We start from the raw sequence: 23,537 nt of genomic DNA on the forward strand, positions 1-23,537 counted from the left end.
TAGAGTGGCCGAGCGGTCTAAGGCGCTGGTTTTAGGCACCAGTCACTTCGGAGGCGTGGGTTCCAACCCCACAGCTGCTAAACGTGTAATGTTTCCTGCGTCGAAGACAGCTGCACCCATTGCCCGCAAAGGAAACAGCACAACAAGGCGTGAGCGTCTGCTTCGTGAATTGTCGTAGAACAGTACGTGGAGCAACGACAGGATTTGTAGGCGCCTTTTGCTCTCGTCACTGCTGGCGTTCGTCTCCATGAAATGCGTCCAGAGGATGCCGTTCTATAACGTGAAAGAGTGTATTTCTTACAGTTGTCGTCAGTTAATCGTGGCTGGTTGCTGCGTTCGCAGGAAGAGCACTGGCGTCGTAATCCGGTGTAGTCTAGTGGCTAGGATACCTGGCTCTCACCCAGGAGGCCCGGGTTCGATTCCCGGTACCGGAAACGTGAGTTTTTGTTGCTCCTCTTATGCGACTTGTCCCGACTTTGCTCGACTGACGCTACGCTGACGCGTGCACAAAGCTGCGTTAAGTATGATTCGCGGCTACACCTGACGGCGAGAGAGATGCGGCGTCTATTCACTTGTTATCGAGCCACATACCCATAGTCAAGAGGCTTGGAGGACTGCAAGACACTGCCAGGGAGGTGAATGTAGCTAACCACTCTAGTTAGTGTCCTGACAGCGCAGGCACGTTCATTTACTCGTATACACGTGATGGAGACCGTGTCTGACACTGCTGTGGCGTCCACCTTGGCCTAGGCTTTGCTGTGTATCGCCACTTGCACTCCAGCCAGCTGCCTCCGTGGGCGCGTGCGTGGCCGTGATCGTCTAGTGGTTAGGACATTGCGTTGTGGCCGCAATAACCCAGGTTCGAATCCTGGTCACGGCAATTTTGAAAGTTTTGCCTTGCTACCGTTGCAGTGACGATAGTGCACGAGTACTCGAAATCACAGTGCTTTCTTGATTTTTCACTCGTGTTCCGCAGTCCGCAGTTTGTACTACCACTTCATCGCCAACACGTAATGCCGGCGGCCGTGAGGCGCAGACGTCCGCTGCTCTCTGTAGTCGAAAAGGGCAGTTGTTTGAGGTGCGACGGATTGGATGAACAGCGGAGCAGGAAGCTGTGGCGTGCACCGTTTCTACAAATGCTAGGAACACTGGGGCCGAAGGTAGCGCAGGTAGCGTGGCCGAGCGATCTAAGGCGCTTGTTTTAGGCACCAGTCTCTTCGGACGCGTGCGTTCGAAACCTGGTCACGGCACGAAAACGTCTCTTTTGATGCTGTCGCCTTAACTACGACAGCTTCAGACAAGTGGCGCCGCTACCACACGGCGGGCACGGCATTTTCTTGTTGTGGATGGCCTAAAGAGACGCTTCCAATGGGAGAGCAGAGGAAATACATGTTACAGCGATTGCCGAGATATTTCCATTTCGAAGTGATCTTTGTAGTACAAAGGAAACGTATTGTCGTCGGCGCTATAACGGTAACGTGGCCGAGCGGTCTAAGGCGCTGGTTTTAGGCACCAGTCTCTTCGGAGGCGTGGGTTCGAATCCCACCGTTGCCAATTTTGACGTCTCATTTTTGTGCCGTTGCTGTGTGTTGTCGTGGGCTAGGACGCAGCTCCTGTGTCGCGCGTGTTGTGTAGGTAGAGTGGCCGAGCGGTCTAAGGCGCTGGTTTTAGGCACCAGTCACTTCGGAGGCGTGGGTTCCAACCCCACAGCTGCTAAACGTGTAATGTTTCCTGCGTCGAAGACAGCTGCACCCATTGCCCGCAAAGGAAACAGCACAACAAGGCGTGAGCGTCTGCTTCGTGAATTGTCGTAGAACAGTACGTGGAGCAACGACAGGATTTGTAGGCGCCTTTTGCTCTCGTCACTGCTGGCGTTCGTCTCCATGAAATGCGTCCAGAGGATGCCGTTCTATAACGTGAAAGAGTGTATTTCTTACAGTTGTCGTCAGTTAATCGTGGCTGGTTGCTGCGTTCGCAGGAAGAGCACTGGCGTCGTAATCCGGTGTAGTCTAGTGGCTAGGATACCTGGCTCTCACCCAGGAGGCCCGGGTTCGATTCCCGGTACCGGAAACGTGAGTTTTTGTTGCTCCTCTTATGCGACTTGTCCCGACTTTGCTCGACTGACGCTACGCTGACGCGTGCACAAAGCTGCGTTAAGTATGATTCGCGGCTACACCTGACGGCGAGAGAGATGCGGCGTCTATTCACTTGTTATCGAGCCACATACCCATAGTCAAGAGGCTTGGAGGACTGCAAGACACTGCCAGGGAGGTGAATGTAGCTAACCACTCTAGTTAGTGTCCTGACAGCGCAGGCACGTTCATTTACTCGTATACACGTGATGGAGACCGTGTCTGACACTGCTGTGGCGTCCACCTTGGCCTAGGCTTTGCTGTGTATCGCCACTTGCACTCCAGCCAGCTGCCTCCGTGGGCGCGTGCGTGGCCGTGATCGTCTAGTGGTTAGGACATTGCGTTGTGGCCGCAATAACCCAGGTTCGAATCCTGGTCACGGCAATTTTGAAAGTTTTGCCTTGCTACCGTTGCAGTGACGATAGTGCACGAGTACTCGAAATCACAGTGCTTTCTTGATTTTTCACTCGTGTTCCGCAGTCCGCAGTTTGTACTACCACTTCATCGCCAACACGTAATGCCGGCGGCCGTGAGGCGCAGACGTCCGCTGCTCTCTGTAGTCGAAAAGGGCAGTTGTTTGAGGTGCGACGGATTGGATGAACAGCGGAGCAGGAAGCTGTGGCGTGCACCGTTTCTACAAATGCTAGGAACACTGGGGCCGAAGGTAGCGCAGGTAGCGTGGCCGAGCGATCTAAGGCGCTTGTTTTAGGCACCAGTCTCTTCGGACGCGTGCGTTCGAAACCTGGTCACGGCACGAAAACGTCTCTTTTGATGCTGTCGCCTTAACTACGACAGCTTCAGACAAGTGGCGCCGCTACCACACGGCGGGCACGGCATTTTCTTGTTGTGGATGGCCTAAAGAGACGCTTCCAATGGGAGAGCAGAGGAAATACATGTTACAGCGATTGCCGAGATATTTCCATTTCGAAGTGATCTTTGTAGTACAAAGGAAACGTATTGTCGTCGGCGCTATAACGGTAACGTGGCCGAGCGGTCTAAGGCGCTGGTTTTAGGCACCAGTCTCTTCGGAGGCGTGGGTTCGAATCCCACCGTTGCCAATTTTGACGTCTCATTTTTGTGCCGTTGCTGTGTGTTGTCGTGGGCTAGGACGCAGCTCCTGTGTCGCGCGTGTTGTGTAGGTAGAGTGGCCGAGCGGTCTAAGGCGCTGGTTTTAGGCACCAGTCACTTCGGAGGCGTGGGTTCCAACCCCACAGCTGCTAAACGTGTAATGTTTCCTGCGTCGAAGACAGCTGCACCCATTGCCCGCAAAGGAAACAGCACAACAAGGCGTGAGCGTCTGCTTCGTGAATTGTCGTAGAACAGTACGTGGAGCAACGACAGGATTTGTAGGCGCCTTTTGCTCTCGTCACTGCTGGCGTTCGTCTCCATGAAATGCGTCCAGAGGATGCCGTTCTATAACGTGAAAGAGTGTATTTCTTACAGTTGTCGTCAGTTAATCGTGGCTGGTTGCTGCGTTCGCAGGAAGAGCACTGGCGTCGTAATCCGGTGTAGTCTAGTGGCTAGGATACCTGGCTCTCACCCAGGAGGCCCGGGTTCGATTCCCGGTACCGGAAACGTGAGTTTTTGTTGCTCCTCTTATGCGACTTGTCCCGACTTTGCTCGACTGACGCTACGCTGACGCGTGCACAAAGCTGCGTTAAGTATGATTCGCGGCTACACCTGACGGCGAGAGAGATGCGGCGTCTATTCACTTGTTATCGAGCCACATACCCATAGTCAAGAGGCTTGGAGGACTGCAAGACACTGCCAGGGAGGTGAATGTAGCTAACCACTCTAGTTAGTGTCCTGACAGCGCAGGCACGTTCATTTACTCGTATACACGTGATGGAGACCGTGTCTGACACTGCTGTGGCGTCCACCTTGGCCTAGGCTTTGCTGTGTATCGCCACTTGCACTCCAGCCAGCTGCCTCCGTGGGCGCGTGCGTGGCCGTGATCGTCTAGTGGTTAGGACATTGCGTTGTGGCCGCAATAACCCAGGTTCGAATCCTGGTCACGGCAATTTTGAAAGTTTTGCCTTGCTACCGTTGCAGTGACGATAGTGCACGAGTACTCGAAATCACAGTGCTTTCTTGATTTTTCACTCGTGTTCCGCAGTCCGCAGTTTGTACTACCACTTCATCGCCAACACGTAATGCCGGCGGCCGTGAGGCGCAGACGTCCGCTGCTCTCTGTAGTCGAAAAGGGCAGTGGTTTGAGGTGCGACGGATTGGATGAACAGCGGAGCAGGAAGCTGTGGCGTGCACCGTTTCTACAAATGCTAGGAACACTGGGGCCGAAGGTAGCGCAGGTAGCGTGGCCGAGCGATCTAAGGCGCTTGTTTTAGGCACCAGTCTCTTCGGACGCGTGCGTTCGAAACCTGGTCACGGCACGAAAACGTCTCTTGATGCTGTCGCCTTAACTACGACAGCTTCAGACAAGTGGCGCCGCTACCACACGGCGGGCACGGCATTTTCTTGTTGTGGATGGCCTAAAGAGACGCTTCCAATGGGAGAGCAGAGGAAATACATGTTACAGCGATTGCCGAGATATTTCCATTTCGAAGTGATCTTTGTAGTACAAAGGAAACGTATTGTCGTCGGCGCTATAACGGTAACGTGGCCGAGCGGTCTAAGGCGCTGGTTTTAGGCACCAGTCTCTTCGGAGGCGTGGGTTCGAATCCCACCGTTGCCAATTTTGACGTCTCATTTTTGTGCCGTTGCTGTGTGTTGTCGTGGGCTAGGACGCAGCTCCTGTGTCGCGCGTGTTGTGTAGGTAGAGTGGCCGAGCGGTCTAAGGCGCTGGTTTTAGGCACCAGTCACTTCGGAGGCGTGGGTTCCAACCCCACAGCTGCTAAACGTGTAATGTTTCCTGCGTCGAAGACAGCTGCACCCATTGCCCGCAAAGGAAACAGCACAACAAGGCGTGAGCGTCTGCTTCGTGAATTGTCGTAGAACAGTACGTGGAGCAACGACAGGATTTGTAGGCGCCTTTTGCTCTCGTCACTGCTGGCGTTCGTCTCCATGAAATGCGTCCAGAGGATGCCGTTCTATAACGTGAAAGAGTGTATTTCTTACAGTTGTCGTCAGTTAATCGTGGCTGGTTGCTGCGTTCGCAGGAAGAGCACTGGCGTCGTAATCCGGTGTAGTCTAGTGGCTAGGATACCTGGCTCTCACCCAGGAGGCCCGGGTTCGATTCCCGGTACCGGAAACGTGAGTTTTTGTTGCTCCTCTTATGCGACTTGTCCCGACTTTGCTCGACTGACGCTACGCTGACGCGTGCACAAAGCTGCGTTAAGTATGATTCGCGGCTACACCTGACGGCGAGAGAGATGCGGCGTCTATTCACTTGTTATCGAGCCACATACCCATAGTCAAGAGGCTTGGAGGACTGCAAGACACTGCCAGGGAGGTGAATGTAGCTAACCACTCTAGTTAGTGTCCTGACAGCGCAGGCACGTTCATTTACTCGTATACACGTGATGGAGACCGTGTCTGACACTGCTGTGGCGTCCACCTTGGCCTAGGCTTTGCTGTGTATCGCCACTTGCACTCCAGCCAGCTGCCTCCGTGGGCGCGTGCGTGGCCGTGATCGTCTAGTGGTTAGGACATTGCGTTGTGGCCGCAATAACCCAGGTTCGTATCCTGGTCACGGCAATTTTGAAAGTTTTGCCTTGCTACCGTTGCAGTGACGATAGTGCACGAGTACTCGAAATCACAGTGCTTTCTTGATTTTTCACTCGTGTTCCGCAGTCCGCAGTTTGTACTACCACTTCATCGCCAACACGTAATGCCGGCGGCCGTGAGGCGCAGACGTCCGCTGCTCTCTGTAGTCGAAAAGGGCAGTTGTTTGAGGTGCGACGGATTGGATGAACAGCGGAGCAGGAAGCTGTGGCGTGCACCGTTTCTACAAATGCTAGGAACACTGGGGCCGAAGGTAGCGCAGGTAGCGTGGCCGAGCGATCTAAGGCGCTTGTTTTAGGCACCAGTCTCTTCGGACGCGTGCGTTCGAAACCTGGTCACGGCACGAAAACGTCTCTTGATGCTGTCGCCTTAACTACGACAGCTTCAGACAAGTGGCGCCGCTACCACACGGCGGGCACGGCATTTTCTTGTTGTGGATGGCCTAAAGAGACGCTTCCAATGGGAGAGCAGAGGAAATACATGTTACAGCGATTGCCGAGATATTTCCATTTCGAAGTGATCTTTGTAGTACAAAGGAAACGTATTGTCGTCGGCGCTATAACGGTAACGTGGCCGAGCGGTCTAAGGCGCTGGTTTTAGGCACCAGTCTCTTCGGAGGCGTGGGTTCGAATCCCACCGTTGCCAATTTTGACGTCTCATTTTTGTGCCGTTGCTGTGTGTTGTCGTGGGCTAGGACGCAGCTCCTGTGTCGCGCGTGTTGTGTAGGTAGAGTGGCCGAGCGGTCTAAGGCGCTGGTTTTAGGCACCAGTCACTTCGGAGGCGTGGGTTCCAACCCCACAGCTGCTAAACGTGTAATGTTTCCTGCGTCGAAGACAGCTGCACCCATTGCCCGCAAAGGAAACAGCACAACAAGGCGTGAGCGTCTGCTTCGTGAATTGTCGTAGAACAGTACGTGGAGCAACGACAGGATTTGTAGGCGCCTTTTGCTCTCGTCACTGCTGGCGTTCGTCTCCATGAAATGCGTCCAGAGGATGCCGTTCTATAACGTGAAAGAGTGTATTTCTTACAGTTGTCGTCAGTTAATCGTGGCTGGTTGCTGCGTTCGCAGGAAGAGCACTGGCGTCGTAATCCGGTGTAGTCTAGTGGCTAGGATACCTGGCTCTCACCCAGGAGGCCCGGGTTCGATTCCCGGTACCGGAAACGTGAGTTTTTGTTGCTCCTCTTATGCGACTTGTCCCGACTTTGCTCGACTGACGCTACGCTGACGCGTGCACAAAGCTGCGTTAAGTATGATTCGCGGCTACACCTGACGGCGAGAGAGATGCGGCGTCTATTCACTTGTTATCGAGCCACATACCCATAGTCAAGAGGCTTGGAGGACTGCAAGACACTGCCAGGGAGGTGAATGTAGCTAACCACTCTAGTTAGTGTCCTGACAGCGCAGGCACGTTCATTTACTCGTATACACGTGATGGAGACCGTGTCTGACACTGCTGTGGCGTCCACCTTGGCCTAGGCTTTGCTGTGTATCGCCACTTGCACTCCAGCCAGCTGCCTCCGTGGGCGCGTGCGTGGCCGTGATCGTCTAGTGGTTAGGACATTGCGTTGTGGCCGCAATAACCCAGGTTCGAATCCTGGTCACGGCAATTTTGAAAGTTTTGCCTTGCTACCGTTGCAGTGACGATAGTGCACGAGTACTCGAAATCACAGTGCTTTCTTGATTTTTCACTCGTGTTCCGCAGTCCGCAGTTTGTACTACCACTTCATCGCCAACACGTAATGCCGGCGGCCGTGAGGCGCAGACGTCCGCTGCTCTCTGTAGTCGAAAAGGGCAGTTGTTTGAGGTGCGACGGATTGGATGAACAGCGGAGCAGGAAGCTGTGGCGTGCACCGTTTCTACAAATGCTAGGAACACTGGGGCCGAAGGTAGCGCAGGTAGCGTGGCCGAGCGATCTAAGGCGCTTGTTTTAGGCACCAGTCTCTTCGGACGCGTGCGTTCGAAACCTGGTCACGGCACGAAAACGTCTCTTGATGCTGTCGCCTTAACTACGACAGCTTCAGACAAGTGGCGCCGCTACCACACGGCGGGCACGGCATTTTCTTGTTGTGGATGGCCTAAAGAGACGCTTCCAATGGGAGAGCAGAGGAAATACATGTTACAGCGATTGCCGAGATATTTCCATTTCGAAGTGATCTTTGTAGTACAAAGGAAACGTATTGTCGTCGGCGCTATAACGGTAACGTGGCCGAGCGGTCTAAGGCGCTGGTTTTAGGCACCAGTCTCTTCGGAGGCGTGGGTTCGAATCCCACCGTTGCCAATTTTGACGTCTCATTTTTGTGCCGTTGCTGTGTGTTGTCGTGGGCTAGGACGCAGCTCCTGTGTCGCGCGTGTTGTGTAGGTAGAGTGGCCGAGCGGTCTAAGGCGCTGGTTTTAGGCACCAGTCACTTCGGAGGCGTGGGTTCCAACCCCACAGCTGCTAAACGTGTAATGTTTCCTGCGTCGAAGACAGCTGCACCCATTGCCCGCAAAGGAAACAGCACAACAAGGCGTGAGCGTCTGCTTCGTGAATTGTCGTAGAACAGTACGTGGAGCAACGACAGGATTTGTAGGCGCCTTTTGCTCTCGTCACTGCTGGCGTTCGTCTCCATGAAATGCGTCCAGAGGATGCCGTTCTATAACGTGAAAGAGTGTATTTCTTACAGTTGTCGTCAGTTAATCGTGGCTGGTTGCTGCGTTCGCAGGAAGAGCACTGGCGTCGTAATCCGGTGTAGTCTAGTGGCTAGGATACCTGGCTCTCACCCAGGAGGCCCGGGTTCGATTCCCGGTACCGGAAACGTGAGTTTTTGTTGCTCCTCTTATGCGACTTGTCCCGACTTTGCTCGACTGACGCTACGCTGACGCGTGCACAAAGCTGCGTTAAGTATGATTCGCGGCTACACCTGACGGCGAGAGAGATGCGGCGTCTATTCACTTGTTATCGAGCCACATACCCATAGTCAAGAGGCTTGGAGGACTGCAAGACACTGCCAGGGAGGTGAATGTAGCTAACCACTCTAGTTAGTGTCCTGACAGCGCAGGCACGTTCATTTACTCGTATACACGTGATGGAGACCGTGTCTGACACTGCTGTGGCGTCCACCTTGGCCTAGGCTTTGCTGTGTATCGCCACTTGCACTCCAGCCAGCTGCCTCCGTGGGCGCGTGCGTGGCCGTGATCGTCTAGTGGTTAGGACATTGCGTTGTGGCCGCAATAACCCAGGTTCGAATCCTGGTCACGGCAATTTTGAAAGTTTTGCCTTGCTACCGTTGCAGTGACGATAGTGCACGAGTACTCGAAATCACAGTGCTTTCTTGATTTTTCACTCGTGTTCCGCAGTCCGCAGTTTGTACTACCACTTCATCGCCAACACGTAATGCCGGCGGCCGTGAGGCGCAGACGTCCGCTGCTCTCTGTAGTCGAAAAGGGCAGTTGTTTGAGGTGCGACGGATTGGATGAACAGCGGAGCAGGAAGCTGTGGCGTGCACCGTTTCTACAAATGCTAGGAACACTGGGGCCGAAGGTAGCGCAGGTAGCGTGGCCGAGCGATCTAAGGCGCTTGTTTTAGGCACCAGTCTCTTCGGACGCGTGCGTTCGAAACCTGGTCACGGCACGAAAACGTCTCTTGATGCTGTCGCCTTAACTACGACAGCTTCAGACAAGTGGCGCCGCTACCACACGGCGGGCACGGCATTTTCTTGTTGTGGATGGCCTAAAGAGACGCTTCCAATGGGAGAGCAGAGGAAATACATGTTACAGCGATTGCCGAGATATTTCCATTTCGAAGTGATCTTTGTAGTACAAAGGAAACGTATTGTCGTCGGCGCTATAACGGTAACGTGGCCGAGCGGTCTAAGGCGCTGGTTTTAGGCACCAGTCTCTTCGGAGGCGTGGGTTCGAATCCCACCGTTGCCAATTTTGACGTCTCATTTTTGTGCCGTTGCTGTGTGTTGTCGTGGGCTAGGACGCAGCTCCTGTGTCGCGCGTGTTGTGTAGGTAGAGTGGCCGAGCGGTCTAAGGCGCTGGTTTTAGGCACCAGTCACTTCGGAGGCGTGGGTTCCAACCCCACAGCTGCTAAACGTGTAATGTTTCCTGCGTCGAAGACAGCTGCACCCATTGCCCGCAAAGGAAACAGCACAACAAGGCGTGAGCGTCTGCTTCGTGAATTGTCGTAGAACAGTACGTGGAGCAACGACAGGATTTGTAGGCGCCTTTTGCTCTCGTCACTGCTGGCGTTCGTCTCCATGAAATGCGTCCAGAGGATGCCGTTCTATAACGTGAAAGAGTGTATTTCTTACAGTTGTCGTCAGTTAATCGGGGCTGGTTGCTGCGTTCGCAGGAAGAGCACTGGCGTCGTAATCCGGTGTAGTCTAGTGGCTAGGATACCTGGCTCTCACCCAGGAGGCCCGGGTTCGATTCCCGGTACCGGAAACGTGAGTTTTTGTTGCTCCTCTTATGCGACTTGTCCCGACTTTGCTCGACTGACGCTACGCTGACGCGTGCACAAAGCTGCGTTAAGTATGATTCGCGGCTACACCTGACGGCGAGAGAGATGCGGCGTCTATTCACTTGTTATCGAGCCACATACCCATAGTCAAGAGGCTTGGAGGACTGCAAGACACTGCCAGGGAGGTGAATGTAGCTAACCACTCTAGTTAGTGTCCTGACAGCGCAGGCACGTTCATTTACTCGTATACACGTGATGGAGACCGTGTCTGACACTGCTGTGGCGTCCACCTTGGCCTAGGCTTTGCTGTGTATCGCCACTTGCACTCCAGCCAGCTGCCTCCGTGGGCGCGTGCGTGGCCGTGATCGTCTAGTGGTTAGGACATTGCGTTGTGGCCGCAATAACCCAGGTTCGAATCCTGGTCACGGCAATTTTGAAAGTTTTGCCTTGCTACCGTTGCAGTGACGATAGTGCACGAGTACTCGAAATCACAGTGCTTTCTTGATTTTTCACTCGTGTTCCGCAGTCCGCAGTTTGTACTACCACTTCATCGCCAACACGTAATGCCGGCGGCCGTGAGGCGCAGACGTCCGCTGCTCTCTGTAGTCGAAAAGGGCAGTGGTTTGAGGTGCGACGGATTGGATGAACAGCGGAGCAGGAAGCTGTGGCGTGCACCGTTTCTACAAATGCTAGGAACACTGGGGCCGAAGGTAGCGCAGGTAGCGTGGCCGAGCGATCTAAGGCGCTTGTTTTAGGCACCAGTCTCTTCGGACGCGTGCGTTCGAAACCTGGTCACGGCACGAAAACGTCTCTTGATGCTGTCGCCTTAACTACGACAGCTTCAGACAAGTGGCGCCGCTACCACACGGCGGGCACGGCATTTTCTTGTTGTGGATGGCCTAAAGAGACGCTTCCAATGGGAGAGCAGAGGAAATACATGTTACAGCGATTGCCGAGATATTTCCATTTCGAAGTGATCTTTGTAGTACAAAGGAAACGTATTGTCGTCGGCGCTATAACGGTAACGTGGCCGAGCGGTCTAAGGCGCTGGTTTTAGGCACCAGTCTCTTCGGAGGCGTGGGTTCGAATCCCACCGTTGCCAATTTTGACGTCTCATTTTTGTGCCGTTGCTGTGTGTTGTCGTGGGCTAGGACGCAGCTCCTGTGTCGCGCGTGTTGTGTAGGTAGAGTGGCCGAGCGGTCTAAGGCGCTGGTTTTAGGCACCAGTCACTTCGGAGGCGTGGGTTCCAACCCCACAGCTGCTAAACGTGTAATGTTTCCTGCGTCGAAGACAGCTGCACCCATTGCCCGCAAAGGAAACAGCACAACAAGGCGTGAGCGTCTGCTTCGTGAATTGTCGTAGAACAGTACGTGGAGCAACGACAGGATTTGTAGGCGCCTTTTGCTCTCGTCACTGCTGGCGTTCGTCTCCATGAAATGCGTCCAGAGGATGCCGTTCTATAACGTGAAAGAGTGTATTTCTTACAGTTGTCGTCAGTTAATCGTGGCTGGTTGCTGCGTTCGCAGGAAGAGCACTGGCGTCGTAATCCGGTGTAGTCTAGTGGCTAGGATACCTGGCTCTCACCCAGGAGGCCCGGGTTCGATTCCCGGTACCGGAAACGTGAGTTTTTGTTGCTCCTCTTATGCGACTTGTCCCGACTTTGCTCGACTGACGCTACGCTGACGCGTGCACAAAGCTGCGTTAAGTATGATTCGCGGCTACACCTGACGGCGAGAGAGATGCGGCGTCTATTCACTTGTTATCGAGCCACATACCCATAGTCAAGAGGCTTGGAGGACTGCAAGACACTGCCAGGGAGGTGAATGTAGCTAACCACTCCAGTTAGTGTCCTGACAGCGCAGGCACGTTCATTTACTCGTATACACGTGATGGAGACCGTGTCTGACACTGCTGTGGCGTCCACCTTGGCCTAGGCTTTGCTGTGTATCGCCACTTGCACTCCAGCCAGCTGCCTCCGTGGGCGCGTGCGTGGCCGTGATCGTCTAGTGGTTAGGACATTGCGTTGTGGCCGCAATAACCCAGGTTCGAATCCTGGTCACGGCAATTTTGAAAGTTTTGCCTTGCTACCGTTGCAGTGACGATAGTGCACGAGTACTCGAAATCACAGTGCTTTCTTGATTTTTCACTCGTGTTCCGCAGTCCGCAGTTTGTACTACCACTTCATCGCCAACACGTAATGCCGGCGGCCGTGAGGCGCAGACGTCCGCTGCTCTCTGTAGTCGAAAAGGGCAGTTGTTTGAGGTGCGACGGATTGGATGAACAGCGGAGCAGGAAGCTGTGGCGTGCACCGTTTCTACAAATGCTAGGAACACTGGGGCCGAAGGTAGCGCAGGTAGCGTGGCCGAGCGATCTAAGGCGCTTGTTTTAGGCACCAGTCTCTTCGGACGCGTGCGTTCGAAACCTGGTCACGGCACGAAAACGTCTCTTTTGATGCTGTCGCCTTAACTACGACAGCTTCAGACAAGTGGCGCCGCTACCACACGGCGGGCACGGCATTTTCTTGTTGTGGATGGCCTAAAGAGACGCTTCCAATGGGAGAGCAGAGGAAATACATGTTACAGCGATTGCCGAGATATTTCCATTTCGAAGTGATCTTTGTAGTACAAAGGAAACGTATTGTCGTCGGCGCTATAACGGTAACGTGGCCGAGCGGTCTAAGGCGCTGGTTTTAGGCACCAGTCTCTTCGGAGGCGTGGGTTCGAATCCCACCGTTGCCAATTTTGACGTCTCATTTTTGTGCCGTTGCTGTGTGTTGTCGTGGGCTAGGACGCAGCTCCTGTGTCGCGCGTGTTGTGTAGGTAGAGTGGCCGAGCGGTCTAAGGCGCTGGTTTTAGGCACCAGTCACTTCGGAGGCGTGGGTTCCAACCCCACAGCTGCTAAACGTGTAATGTTTCCTGCGTCGAAGACAGCTGCACCCATTGCCCGCAAAGGAAACAGCACAACAAGGCGTGAGCGTCTGCTTCGTGAATTGTCGTAGAACAGTACGTGGAGCAACGACAGGATTTGTAGGCGCCTTTTGCTCTCGTCACTGCTGGCGTTCGTCTCCATGAAATGCGTCCAGAGGATGCCGTTCTATAACGTGAAAGAGTGTATTTCTTACAGTTGTCGTCAGTTAATCGTGGCTGGTTGCTGCGTTCGCAGGAAGAGCACTGGCGTCGTAATCCGGTGTAGTCTAGTGGCTAGGATACCTGGCTCTCACCCAGGAGGCCCGGGTTCGATTCCCGGTACCGGAAACGTGAGTTTTTGTTGCTCCTCTTATGCGACTTGTCCCGACTTTGCTCGACTGACGCTACGCTGACGCGTGCACAAAGCTGCGTTAAGTATGATTCGCGGCTACACCTGACGGCGAGAGAGATGCGGCGTCTATTCACTTGTTATCGAGCCACATACCCATAGTCAAGAGGCTTGGAGGACTGCAAGACACTGCCAGGGAGGTGAATGTAGCTAACCACTCTAGTTAGTGTCCTGACAGCGCAGGCACGTTCATTTACTCGTATACACGTGATGGAGACCGTGTCTGACACTGCTGTGGCGTCCACCTTGGCCTAGGCTTTGCTGTGTATCGCCACTTGCACTCCAGCCAGCTGCCTCCGTGGGCGCGTGCGTGGCCGTGATCGTCTAGTGGTTAGGACATTGCGTTGTGGCCGCAATAACCCAGGTTCGAATCCTGGTCACGGCAATTTTGAAAGTTTTGCCTTGCTACCGTTGCAGTGACGATAGTGCACGAGTACTCGAAATCACAGTGCTTTCTTGATTTTTCACTCGTGTTCCGCAGTCCGCAGTTTGTACTACCACTTCATCGCCAACACGTAATGCCGGCGGCCGTGAGGCGCAGACGTCCGCTGCTCTCTGTAGTCGAAAAGGGCAGTGGTTTGAGGTGCGACGGATTGGATGAACAGCGGAGCAGGAAGCTGTGGCGTGCACCGTTTCTACAAATGCTAGGAACACTGGGGCCGAAGGTAGCGCAGGTAGCGTGGCCGAGCGATCTAAGGCGCTTGTTTTAGGCACCAGTCTCTTCGGACGCGTGCGTTCGAAACCTGGTCACGGCACGAAAACGTCTCTTGATGCTGTCGCCTTAACTACGACAGCTTCAGACAAGTGGCGCCGCTACCACACGGCGGGCACGGCATTTTCTTGTTGTGGATGGCCTAAAGAGACGCTTCCAATGGGAGAGCAGAGGAAATACATGTTACAGCGATTGCCGAGATATTTCCATTTCGAAGTGATCTTTGTAGTACAAAGGAAACGTATTGTCGTCGGCACTATAACGGTAACGTGGCCGAGCGGTCTAAGGCGCTGGTTTTAGGCACCAGTCTCTTCGGAGGCGTGGGTTCGAATCCCACCGTTGCCAATTTTGACGTCTCATTTTTGTGCCGTTGCTGTGTGTTGTCGTGGGCTAGGACGCAGCTCCTGTGTCGCGCGTGTTGTGTAGGTAGAGTGGCCGAGCGGTCTAAGGCGCTGGTTTTAGGCACCAGTCACTTCGGAGGCGTGGGTTCCAACCCCACAGCTGCTAAACGTGTAATGTTTCCTGCGTCGAAGACAGCTGCACCCATTGCCCGCAAAGGAAACAGCACAACAAGGCGTGAGCGTCTGCTTCGTGAATTGTCGTAGAACAGTACGTGGAGCAACGACAGGATTTGTAGGCGCCTTTTGCTCTCGTCACTGCTGGCGTTCGTCTCCATGAAATGCGTCCAGAGGATGCCGTTCTATAACGTGAAAGAGTGTATTTCTTACAGTTGTCGTCAGTTAATCGTGGCTGGTTGCTGCGTTCGCAGGAAGAGCACTGGCGTCGTAATCCGGTGTAGTCTAGTGGCTAGGATACCTGGCTCTCACCCAGGAGGCCCGGGTTCGATTCCCGGTACCGGAAACGTGAGTTTTTGTTGCTCCTCTTATGCGACTTGTCCCGACTTTGCTCGACTGACGCTACGCTGACGCGTGCACAAAGCTGCGTTAAGTATGATTCGCGGCTACACCTGACGGCGAGAGAGATGCGGCGTCTATTCACTTGTTATCGAGCCACATACCCATAGTCAAGAGGCTTGGAGGACTGCAAGACACTGCCAGGGAGGTGAATGTAGCTAACCACTCCAGTTAGTGTCCTGACAGCGCAGGCACGTTCATTTACTCGTATACACGTGATGGAGACCGTGTCTGACACTGCTGTGGCGTCCACCTTGGCCTAGGCTTTGCTGTGTATCGCCACTTGCACTCCAGCCAGCTGCCTCCGTGGGCGCGTGCGTGGCCGTGATCGTCTAGTGGTTAGGACATTGCGTTGTGGCCGCAATAACCCAGGTTCGAATCCTGGTCACGGCAATTTTGAAAGTTTTGCCTTGCTACCGTTGCAGTGACGATAGTGCACGAGTACTCGAAATCACAGTGCTTTCTTGATTTTTCACTCGTGTTCCGCAGTCCGCAGTTTGTACTACCACTTCATCGCCAACACGTAATGCCGGCGGCCGTGAGGCGCAGACGTCCGCTGCTCTCTGTAGTCGAAAAGGGCAGTTGTTTGAGGTGCGACGGATTGGATGAACAGCGGAGCAGGAAGCTGTGGCGTGCACCGTTTCTACAAATGCTAGGAACACTGGGGCCGAAGGTAGCGCAGGTAGCGTGGCCGAGCGATCTAAGGCGCTTGTTTTAGGCACCAGTCTCTTCGGACGCGTGCGTTCGAAACCTGGTCACGGCACGAAAACGTCTCTTTTGATGCTGTCGCCTTAACTACGACAGCTTCAGACAAGTGGCGCCGCTACCACACGGCGGGCACGGCATTTTCTTGTTGTGGATGGCCTAAAGAGACGCTTCCAATGGGAGAGCAGAGGAAATACATGTTACAGCGATTGCCGAGATATTTCCATTTCGAAGTGATCTTTGTAGTACAAAGGAAACGTATTGTCGTCGGCGCTATAACGGTAACGTGGCCGAGCGGTCTAAGGCGCTGGTTTTAGGCACCAGTCTCTTCGGAGGCGTGGGTTCGAATCCCACCGTTGCCAATTTTGACGTCTCATTTTTGTGCCGTTGCTGTGTGTTGTCGTGGGCTAGGACGCAGCTCCTGTGTCGCGCGTGTTGTGTAGGTAGAGTGGCCGAGCGGTCTAAGGCGCTGGTTTTAGGCACCAGTCACTTCGGAGGCGTGGGTTCCAACCCCACAGCTGCTAAACGTGTAATGTTTCCTGCGTCGAAGACAGCTGCACCCATTGCCCGCAAAGGAAACAGCACAACAAGGCGTGAGCGTCTGCTTCGTGAATTGTCGTAGAACAGTACGTGGAGCAACGACAGGATTTGTAGGCGCCTTTTGCTCTCGTCACTGCTGGCGTTCGTCTCCATGAAATGCGTCCAGAGGATGCCGTTCTATAACGTGAAAGAGTGTATTTCTTACAGTTGTCGTCAGTTAATCGTGGCTGGTTGCTGCGTTCGCAGGAAGAGCACTGGCGTCGTAATCCGGTGTAGTCTAGTGGCTAGGATACCTGGCTCTCACCCAGGAGGCCCGGGTTCGATTCCCGGTACCGGAAACGTGAGTTTTTGTTGCTCCTCTTATGCGACTTGTCCCGACTTTGCTCGACTGACGCTACGCTGACGCGTGCACAAAGCTGCGTTAAGTATGATTCGCGGCTACACCTGACGGCGAGAGAGATGCGGCGTCTATTCACTTGTTATCGAGCCACATACCCATAGTCAAGAGGCTTGGAGGACTGCAAGACACTGCCAGGGAGGTGAATGTAGCTAACCACTCTAGTTAGTGTCCTGACAGCGCAGGCACGTTCATTTACTCGTATACACGTGATGGAGACCGTGTCTGACACTGCTGTGGCGTCCACCTTGGCCTAGGCTTTGCTGTGTATCGCCACTTGCACTCCAGCCAGCTGCCTCCGTGGGCGAGTGCGTGGCCGTGATCGTCTAGTGGTTAGGACATTGCGTTGTGGCCGCAATAACCCAGGTTCGAATCCTGGTCACGGCAATTTTGAAAGTTTTGCCTTGCTACCGTTGCAGTGACGATAGTGCACGAGTACTCGAAATCACAGTGCTTTCTTGATTTTTCACTCGTGTTCCGCAGTCCGCAGTTTGTACTACCACTTCATCGCCAACACGTAATGCCGGCGGCCGTGAGGCGCAGACGTCCGCTGCTCTCTGTAGTCGAAAAGGGCAGTTGTTTGAGGTGCGACGGATTGGATGAACAGCGGAGCAGGAAGCTGTGGCGTGCACCGTTTCTACAAATGCTAGGAACACTGGGGCCGAAGGTAGCGCAGGTAGCGTGGCCGAGCGATCTAAGGCGCTTGTTTTAGGCACCAGTCTCTTCGGACGCGTGCGTTCGAAACCTGGTCACGGCACGAAAACGTCTCTTGATGCTGTCGCCTTAACTACGACAGCTTCAGACAAGTGGCGCCGCTACCACACGGCGGGCACGGCATTTTCTTGTTGTGGATGGCCTAAAGAGACGCTTCCAATGGGAGAGCAGAGGAAATACATGTTACAGCGATTGCCGAGATATTTCCATTTCGAAGTGATCTTTGTAGTACAAAGGAAACGTATTGTCGTCGGCGCTATAACGGTAACGTGGCCGAGCGGTCTAAGGCGCTGGTTTTAGGCACCAGTCTCTTCGGAGCCGTGGGCCCGAACACATCGCGCGCTCGCTGCGGCGTGTCGGGCGGTGTTTACGTGCGGATCGCGGTCGGCGGCGTGTGCTTCGCGGCGCTATTTCTTCAGTGTTTGTTATTCCTGTGAGTACTATGGATCTCGATCGTTCAGAGAATCGTGAGAACAATATTCAGTGCGCGTTTGATAGATCCGTCCGTCGCCCTACGGCTTTCGAGATTCACGAATGGGTTAGAAACGAACTTCAATTGCCGAAAAGTGTAGTTCTTGGTGTTCAACTAGACGCGTTCCTTAACTCGTTATTTCTCAAACTGTCATCTTCAGATATGTGTGATTCTCTCGTCAATGTGAATGGTGGTGTACGTAAAATTAAGCACCTTGACGGTACAATTAGTGATGTTGTGCTATCGAACGCGGGTTATGGTATACGCACTGTTCGCGTGTTTAACCTGCCATTCGAAGTCCGTAATGAAACTATTTCTCGTAGTTTACTTCCGTATGGTACAGTGCTTTCGGTCGTAAAAGAGAAATGGTCGTCAGCTTATCATTACGACGTTGAGAACGGTGTTCGCAGTGTCCGCATGATTGTCCGACAGCATATACCGTCTTTTGTTGTTGTTGCTGGCCATCGGGCCTTTATTACTTATAGCGGTCAACCGGCAACCTGTTCTTTTTGCAATGGTACCGGACATTTTCGACAGGACTGTCCGAAACGTAGTCGCCCTGTGCAATTACCAAGGACAGACGGTCAGGATGAGGTGACGTGGGCGTCGGTCGCGCTTGGCGCCTCCCCCGCACGTGCGGGTCGTGTGTCTGCACCTGCGATTGCGACCGACGTTGTGGCAATGGACGTTACACCTTCCGTTCCTGTTGCTGATAGCTCCCCGGCGTTGCCTGTCGATGTAGCGGCCCCCGTGCCTGATACGCAGGCTGTTGATAGAATTGAGCTACCGATTGTGTCCGACCCTGTACCGGCAGCTGTAACGCTGTCCGTATCGGAACCCTTTCCAGAGGCTGCTCCCTCTGTTATGAATGAGAATGTGTCCGCTTCTGCCATCGTTGCTGTCGACCGTGAGGAGCGTCTTGACGCCCCCGCGGAACCCAAACCGCGTCGGGAAAGGCTTACTGAGAGGGCTGAAAACGTTACCCGCTTTCGCAGCGCGAGTATTTCAGGTGTTTCCTTCCGTAAGGCGCGGACGCCGTCCCCGGTGGTGACTTGTGTTCCACCGTACAAGTCCACCTCTAAACAAAAGAAATTGCAACGGGCCTCGCAGCGCGCGGTTGTTGACTCGCGGCAGGCGCCGGCTTCCGATCGCCGTCGGCAGCGGCCTGCTGCTTGCAGTCAGCCCGAGGCGTCCGTGAGTTCCGCGGAATCCAAGCGGGACGAGAAAGTTCGACAGCTAAAGTTTCTCCTTACTAAAACGGAGCCTGTGGTGGCAAGCGGTATGGCGATGGACGTTGTTCAGGGCGTGTCGCCTGCACACTTGGCAGCCAAACGTAAATCGGACGACTCACATTGCCGTCGCATCCGGCCGCACTCGCAGGATTCTGGATCTGTTTCTGCCGTCGGCGCTGGACCTGCCACGGCGGCTCCTTCCGGTGCCGCTGTTAGTATGGACACGGAGGTGGTTCAGCCCCCCGTGTTTTCTGGTGATAAGTGCGACTGGGCGGCGGACGTGGAGGTGGACGACGGCACTGGAGCCGGTACGTAGCGTGACTTTGCTCTTTGCTTGGCAGCGTGATTGTATCCGCCGTTGCCTAAGTTTACCGTTGTTTTTTGTGGCGTATTCTTGTCTATCTTGTGTGACACCGGTCTGTTGCGCGTTTTAACCTGTATTTTCGCACGCGAGTGTAATTTTGGCAGCGCCACTGCACCCGTCGTTGTGTGTTTTTATTTGTTGTGTATTTTAAATGTGTCTGGTATTTTTCAATGTGTTGGGTGCCCGCCGCTCGTTGCAGGCACGTTTTAGTCGTTCTTGCCGCTCACTTGGATCATTACGGATACATGGGTGCCTTTCCCGGCATGTGCATATATTTTTCGTAAAGTTGTGTAGTTTTGTTGTGTATGGGGCCTGACACGCGGTTTTTGTGTGTTTACCCCGTTCCTCTCCATACCATGTGCTGTCTTACCGGTGCCTGTACCACTTTTGTAGTGCGTATACTTTTTATTCGCGCGTCTGATGTGTAACATCCGTTTCAGACATATTTTACTGTGCTTGCCACTTCCTTGCATTGTTTTAGCGGCACATGTGCATGCAATTTTTTTTTGCGGACCTAAGTTTTAGCCTTTGAAAGTGTCTGGTGTTTATTGTCCGCTGGCGGAATTTTTAGTCGTTTGTGTTGAAACAGTGTGTGCTCCTTGTGACGCCAATGCTTCCACCGTTGTGCACGCTTCTTTACTTCTTCATTCTTATTGTTATTTATTGTCTTTGCTGTGTCTGGTGTGTGCCCCCCGTCGGAGGCAATGTCTCATCGCTCATGCCGACGAGCTGCATGGTACAGCATTGGCGGCGCACATGTCGTTTTACTCTGTCCGTATTTTTTTTGATATTTTACCTATGTCTACAGTCTTCACATATTGGGGGATAGCTTTTACCGTTGTTGTTGATTGCATGCGTGTTTTGGTAGCGCACACTACCTTTCATTATGCCACAATATGCCTTTGATTTACCTTTGTGCGCGTCGTCGCCGGTTTGTTTTTTATTTACTGGTCCTGTCGCTCGACTGCGTCGTCCTCGCTGTGCCGGGGCACCTCTTATTGTATGTGTATATTGTATCTTCTTATCTGTTGGTGTTTTAGCTGTGCTTGGCGTTCGGTAGCCTGCGGTGGATCATTTTTGCCGTTCATGTTCACGTGTTGCTTTGTTTTGGGGGCGCCCTTGACTGTTATTGTAGACCCTTCTTTCGTGTGTAATTTGTGTATGATACCTGCCACCTGTCGGTATGCCATTTTTGCCGATCTTGTCTACATTCCGCGTTATCTTCGCAGCGATACTGCCTCGCTTCTTGTGCACACTGTATTTGTTGCTCCTTGCGTTGTGTATGGTTCCTGACACGCGTCGGTGGCGTATACTTACTGTTAATGTTAACAAAATGCGTAGTCCTCATAAAGTCCTTGCCTTAAAAACTCTTTTATTTGAAACCCGTTGCTATGTCGCCTTTTTGCAAGAAGTGACACGTGAGGCTCTCCTGCTTTTAACCGATCTGAGTGACTACGTTATTGTGGATAATGTGGTGTCAGACAATGTCACCGGTACAGCTATTTTAGTCTGCCCCGGGCTCAATGTCACTAATATCGAGTGTCTCCCTACTGGCCGCGCTATTGCGTGCACTATTGAAGGCGTCACGTTTGTTGATGTTTATGCTCCTTCCGGTAGCGACTACGCGGCGCGGCGGTTCTTTTATAGTCAGGAGCTGTGTGAGGTTTTGCACCGGAATTCCTCTCATTTAATTCTCGGCGGTGATTTTAATGCGGTCACCGATGACCGCGATCAGGAGCCGCGCCCCAACAAGTGTCAGGAACTCCACACGCTTCTCACAAGTTTTAATCTGCAGGACACGTGGCGCATGCTCCAGCCGGTTGAAACCCAATATACCTATTTTTATCCACAGGGACACAGCCGACTTGATCGGATCTATGTGTCATCGTCACTTGCGGCCCCGGTGGCTCGATCTGAGGTCAGGCCGGTTATTTTTTCAGATCACTGCAGTTATTTTTGTGAACTTTCGCTTCCATTTTTTAGGCCTTCCTATCGCAGAAATCTATGGAAGTTTAACTGCAGCCTGCTGGCCGACTCTCATTTTCAGCAGTGCTTCACTGATATGTGGAACAAACTTTTGCAGGCTAAACCCGGTGACAGTAGCGTTCTCGGGTGGTGGGTTGGCACTGCCAAACCTGCAGTCCGGACCTTTTTAATTAATTTTAGCCGAGACGCAGCGCACTGGCGTCGCTCGACGTCACAGTTTTATCAGAGCTGTTTGAAGGATCTCGCCCGCCAAGTTACGGCCCAGCCGCATCTTCTTCCTATTTTCAAACAATTTCAGGCCGAACTTTTGACCGATCTGCGGCGAAAGGGTAGGGGGCCGGTTACTCGGAGCCAACCTGTGGGTGCCGTGGACGGGGAGCCGCTCTCTATATATCATCTTAACAGAGAGCGGAAGATGCGCGAACGATTGGCCTTTAATGCGTGGGTCACTCGGGATGGAACAAAGACTTCCGACAGGGTGACGATTGAGAGGGAAATCCACGCACATTTTGAGTCTCTCTTTCGGGACGTTGATGTCGAACCCGCTGCGCTGCGTCGTCTTTTACAGGAGATTCCTAATGTTTTACGTCGCACAGACCGTGTCCATCTTAATGAGGCTTTTACGTCCGACGAATTGCACGAAGCTGTCAAGCGAAGTCCTAGGGGGAAATCTCCCGGAATGGACGGCATTCCCGCTGAATTTTATTTGCAGTTTTTTAACCTTTTACGCGATACGTTAACCGGTATCGCGAATGAAATTCTTAATGGTGCTCCTCTACCAACGGAATTTGCAGCGGGATGCATCACGCTCATTCCAAAATCGAAAGCGACGCCGAATATCCACGCTGTTCGACCGATCACTCTGTTAAACGCGGACTATAAGATCATGGCGAGGTGCGTCGCGCACAGACTGCGGCAAGTCATGCCGCGCGTTCTCTGTGAACATCAGACGTGTGCTGTGCGTGACAGGAATATTTTTGACGCCGTTCTGGCCTATAGGGACTGTATCGGTTTTGTACGCGGCAACAGAGTTCGGTCGGCAGCCATTATGTTGATCGATTTCCAGAATGCGTTTGACAGGGTTGGCCATGCCTATTTGCGGCGTGTCATGGTTGCAATGGGCTTTGGCCGTAAGTTTACCCACACGGTTCAGGGTTTTTTGCGCAATGCCACGTCGAGTGTCATAGTCAATGGGTCCCTCAGTCAGCCTATACGTCTAACTCGCTCGGTCAGACAGGGTTGCCCGTTGTCAATGACACTTTACGCTTTGGCGCTCGACCCGCTGCTGCGGTCTATCTGCCGCGAGTGTCCCGGGATCCAACTTGGGGAAGATCGCCTCACTTGTCGGGCTTATGCCGACGATCTTGGGGTGTTCTTGGGTCGGCCGGCCGATGTAGATACCCTGTACTCTGTTCTCCGGCTGTTTGAGAAGGCGACGGGGGCCGTTGTGAATGTTCACAAGACGGTTTTGCTGCCTCTTACTCCACGCATGAGCCATGTGCGTCGAAATTGGTTCAGTGTTGTGCAGCAGCACAAAGTCCTGGGGGTTATTTTGTCTGATAATCCTCAGCGCATGGAGGCTCTGAATTGGCGTCCTGTCTTACACACAATTAGGGCGGTTGTTAAAATTCATGCGGCCCGGCATTTGGCGCTCCATGACAAGGTGCATCTCATTAACACTACCATCTTAGCTAGAGCGTGGTATTTAGCACAGGTTCTCCCGGTTCCTAAGCTTCTAGATCGCGCTATTAAACAGGCCGTCTACTGGCTCCTTTGGAAAGGGGACATTTTCAAAGTTTCGTTAGCCACCTGCACCTTACATCCAGCCGATGGGGGACTCGGTCTGGTGGATTTTTCCGCCAAATGCGCGGCGCTCCTCCTCAAACGGACTACGGCCGTATTGGAGAAAGGCACCAGCAGTGCCACGG

The 23,537-nt window shown here is 53.4% G+C and overlaps 32 non-coding genes across 32 annotated transcripts; all 32 read left to right on the forward strand.

The window, feature by feature from the left end:
- The first annotated feature begins 362 nt into the window (after positions 1-362).
- Positions 363-434, forward strand: Trnae-cuc (transfer RNA glutamic acid (anticodon CUC)). Its single transcript has one exon. It is a non-coding gene; the product is annotated as a tRNA-Glu (tRNA).
- A 374-nt stretch (positions 435-808) lies between these two features.
- Trnah-gug (transfer RNA histidin (anticodon GUG)) lies at positions 809-880 on the forward strand. Its single transcript has one exon. It is a non-coding gene; the product is annotated as a tRNA-His (tRNA).
- Positions 881-1,472: 592 nt separating this feature from the next.
- Positions 1,473-1,554, forward strand: Trnal-uag (transfer RNA leucine (anticodon UAG)). The gene has a single exon. It is a non-coding gene; the product is annotated as a tRNA-Leu (tRNA).
- A 444-nt stretch (positions 1,555-1,998) lies between these two features.
- On the forward strand, positions 1,999-2,070 carry Trnae-cuc (transfer RNA glutamic acid (anticodon CUC)). The gene has a single exon. It is a non-coding gene; the product is annotated as a tRNA-Glu (tRNA).
- Positions 2,071-2,444: 374 nt separating this feature from the next.
- Trnah-gug (transfer RNA histidin (anticodon GUG)) lies at positions 2,445-2,516 on the forward strand. The gene has a single exon. It is a non-coding gene; the product is annotated as a tRNA-His (tRNA).
- A 592-nt stretch (positions 2,517-3,108) lies between these two features.
- On the forward strand, positions 3,109-3,190 carry Trnal-uag (transfer RNA leucine (anticodon UAG)). The gene has a single exon. It is a non-coding gene; the product is annotated as a tRNA-Leu (tRNA).
- Positions 3,191-3,634: 444 nt separating this feature from the next.
- Trnae-cuc (transfer RNA glutamic acid (anticodon CUC)) lies at positions 3,635-3,706 on the forward strand. Its single transcript has one exon. It is a non-coding gene; the product is annotated as a tRNA-Glu (tRNA).
- Positions 3,707-4,080: 374 nt separating this feature from the next.
- Trnah-gug (transfer RNA histidin (anticodon GUG)) lies at positions 4,081-4,152 on the forward strand. Its single transcript has one exon. It is a non-coding gene; the product is annotated as a tRNA-His (tRNA).
- A 590-nt stretch (positions 4,153-4,742) lies between these two features.
- Positions 4,743-4,824, forward strand: Trnal-uag (transfer RNA leucine (anticodon UAG)). The gene has a single exon. It is a non-coding gene; the product is annotated as a tRNA-Leu (tRNA).
- Positions 4,825-5,268: 444 nt separating this feature from the next.
- Positions 5,269-5,340, forward strand: Trnae-cuc (transfer RNA glutamic acid (anticodon CUC)). Its single transcript has one exon. It is a non-coding gene; the product is annotated as a tRNA-Glu (tRNA).
- Positions 5,341-5,714: 374 nt separating this feature from the next.
- On the forward strand, positions 5,715-5,786 carry Trnah-gug (transfer RNA histidin (anticodon GUG)). The gene has a single exon. It is a non-coding gene; the product is annotated as a tRNA-His (tRNA).
- Positions 5,787-6,376: 590 nt separating this feature from the next.
- Trnal-uag (transfer RNA leucine (anticodon UAG)) lies at positions 6,377-6,458 on the forward strand. Its single transcript has one exon. It is a non-coding gene; the product is annotated as a tRNA-Leu (tRNA).
- Positions 6,459-6,902: 444 nt separating this feature from the next.
- Positions 6,903-6,974, forward strand: Trnae-cuc (transfer RNA glutamic acid (anticodon CUC)). The gene has a single exon. It is a non-coding gene; the product is annotated as a tRNA-Glu (tRNA).
- Positions 6,975-7,348: 374 nt separating this feature from the next.
- On the forward strand, positions 7,349-7,420 carry Trnah-gug (transfer RNA histidin (anticodon GUG)). Its single transcript has one exon. It is a non-coding gene; the product is annotated as a tRNA-His (tRNA).
- Positions 7,421-8,010: 590 nt separating this feature from the next.
- Trnal-uag (transfer RNA leucine (anticodon UAG)) lies at positions 8,011-8,092 on the forward strand. Its single transcript has one exon. It is a non-coding gene; the product is annotated as a tRNA-Leu (tRNA).
- A 444-nt stretch (positions 8,093-8,536) lies between these two features.
- Trnae-cuc (transfer RNA glutamic acid (anticodon CUC)) lies at positions 8,537-8,608 on the forward strand. The gene has a single exon. It is a non-coding gene; the product is annotated as a tRNA-Glu (tRNA).
- Positions 8,609-8,982: 374 nt separating this feature from the next.
- On the forward strand, positions 8,983-9,054 carry Trnah-gug (transfer RNA histidin (anticodon GUG)). The gene has a single exon. It is a non-coding gene; the product is annotated as a tRNA-His (tRNA).
- Positions 9,055-9,644: 590 nt separating this feature from the next.
- Positions 9,645-9,726, forward strand: Trnal-uag (transfer RNA leucine (anticodon UAG)). Its single transcript has one exon. It is a non-coding gene; the product is annotated as a tRNA-Leu (tRNA).
- A 444-nt stretch (positions 9,727-10,170) lies between these two features.
- Trnae-cuc (transfer RNA glutamic acid (anticodon CUC)) lies at positions 10,171-10,242 on the forward strand. The gene has a single exon. It is a non-coding gene; the product is annotated as a tRNA-Glu (tRNA).
- Positions 10,243-10,616: 374 nt separating this feature from the next.
- Positions 10,617-10,688, forward strand: Trnah-gug (transfer RNA histidin (anticodon GUG)). The gene has a single exon. It is a non-coding gene; the product is annotated as a tRNA-His (tRNA).
- A 590-nt stretch (positions 10,689-11,278) lies between these two features.
- Trnal-uag (transfer RNA leucine (anticodon UAG)) lies at positions 11,279-11,360 on the forward strand. The gene has a single exon. It is a non-coding gene; the product is annotated as a tRNA-Leu (tRNA).
- Positions 11,361-11,804: 444 nt separating this feature from the next.
- Positions 11,805-11,876, forward strand: Trnae-cuc (transfer RNA glutamic acid (anticodon CUC)). The gene has a single exon. It is a non-coding gene; the product is annotated as a tRNA-Glu (tRNA).
- A 374-nt stretch (positions 11,877-12,250) lies between these two features.
- Trnah-gug (transfer RNA histidin (anticodon GUG)) lies at positions 12,251-12,322 on the forward strand. The gene has a single exon. It is a non-coding gene; the product is annotated as a tRNA-His (tRNA).
- Positions 12,323-12,914: 592 nt separating this feature from the next.
- Positions 12,915-12,996, forward strand: Trnal-uag (transfer RNA leucine (anticodon UAG)). The gene has a single exon. It is a non-coding gene; the product is annotated as a tRNA-Leu (tRNA).
- Positions 12,997-13,440: 444 nt separating this feature from the next.
- Trnae-cuc (transfer RNA glutamic acid (anticodon CUC)) lies at positions 13,441-13,512 on the forward strand. Its single transcript has one exon. It is a non-coding gene; the product is annotated as a tRNA-Glu (tRNA).
- Positions 13,513-13,886: 374 nt separating this feature from the next.
- Trnah-gug (transfer RNA histidin (anticodon GUG)) lies at positions 13,887-13,958 on the forward strand. The gene has a single exon. It is a non-coding gene; the product is annotated as a tRNA-His (tRNA).
- A 590-nt stretch (positions 13,959-14,548) lies between these two features.
- Positions 14,549-14,630, forward strand: Trnal-uag (transfer RNA leucine (anticodon UAG)). The gene has a single exon. It is a non-coding gene; the product is annotated as a tRNA-Leu (tRNA).
- A 444-nt stretch (positions 14,631-15,074) lies between these two features.
- On the forward strand, positions 15,075-15,146 carry Trnae-cuc (transfer RNA glutamic acid (anticodon CUC)). Its single transcript has one exon. It is a non-coding gene; the product is annotated as a tRNA-Glu (tRNA).
- Positions 15,147-15,520: 374 nt separating this feature from the next.
- On the forward strand, positions 15,521-15,592 carry Trnah-gug (transfer RNA histidin (anticodon GUG)). Its single transcript has one exon. It is a non-coding gene; the product is annotated as a tRNA-His (tRNA).
- Positions 15,593-16,184: 592 nt separating this feature from the next.
- On the forward strand, positions 16,185-16,266 carry Trnal-uag (transfer RNA leucine (anticodon UAG)). The gene has a single exon. It is a non-coding gene; the product is annotated as a tRNA-Leu (tRNA).
- A 444-nt stretch (positions 16,267-16,710) lies between these two features.
- Positions 16,711-16,782, forward strand: Trnae-cuc (transfer RNA glutamic acid (anticodon CUC)). The gene has a single exon. It is a non-coding gene; the product is annotated as a tRNA-Glu (tRNA).
- A 374-nt stretch (positions 16,783-17,156) lies between these two features.
- Positions 17,157-17,228, forward strand: Trnah-gug (transfer RNA histidin (anticodon GUG)). Its single transcript has one exon. It is a non-coding gene; the product is annotated as a tRNA-His (tRNA).
- Positions 17,229-23,537: the final 6,309 nt, after the last annotated feature.

Source organism: Schistocerca gregaria, unplaced genomic scaffold, assembly GCF_023897955.1.
Source record: "Schistocerca gregaria isolate iqSchGreg1 unplaced genomic scaffold, iqSchGreg1.2 ptg001369l, whole genome shotgun sequence".
NCBI lineage: Eukaryota > Metazoa > Arthropoda > Insecta > Orthoptera > Acrididae > Schistocerca > Schistocerca gregaria.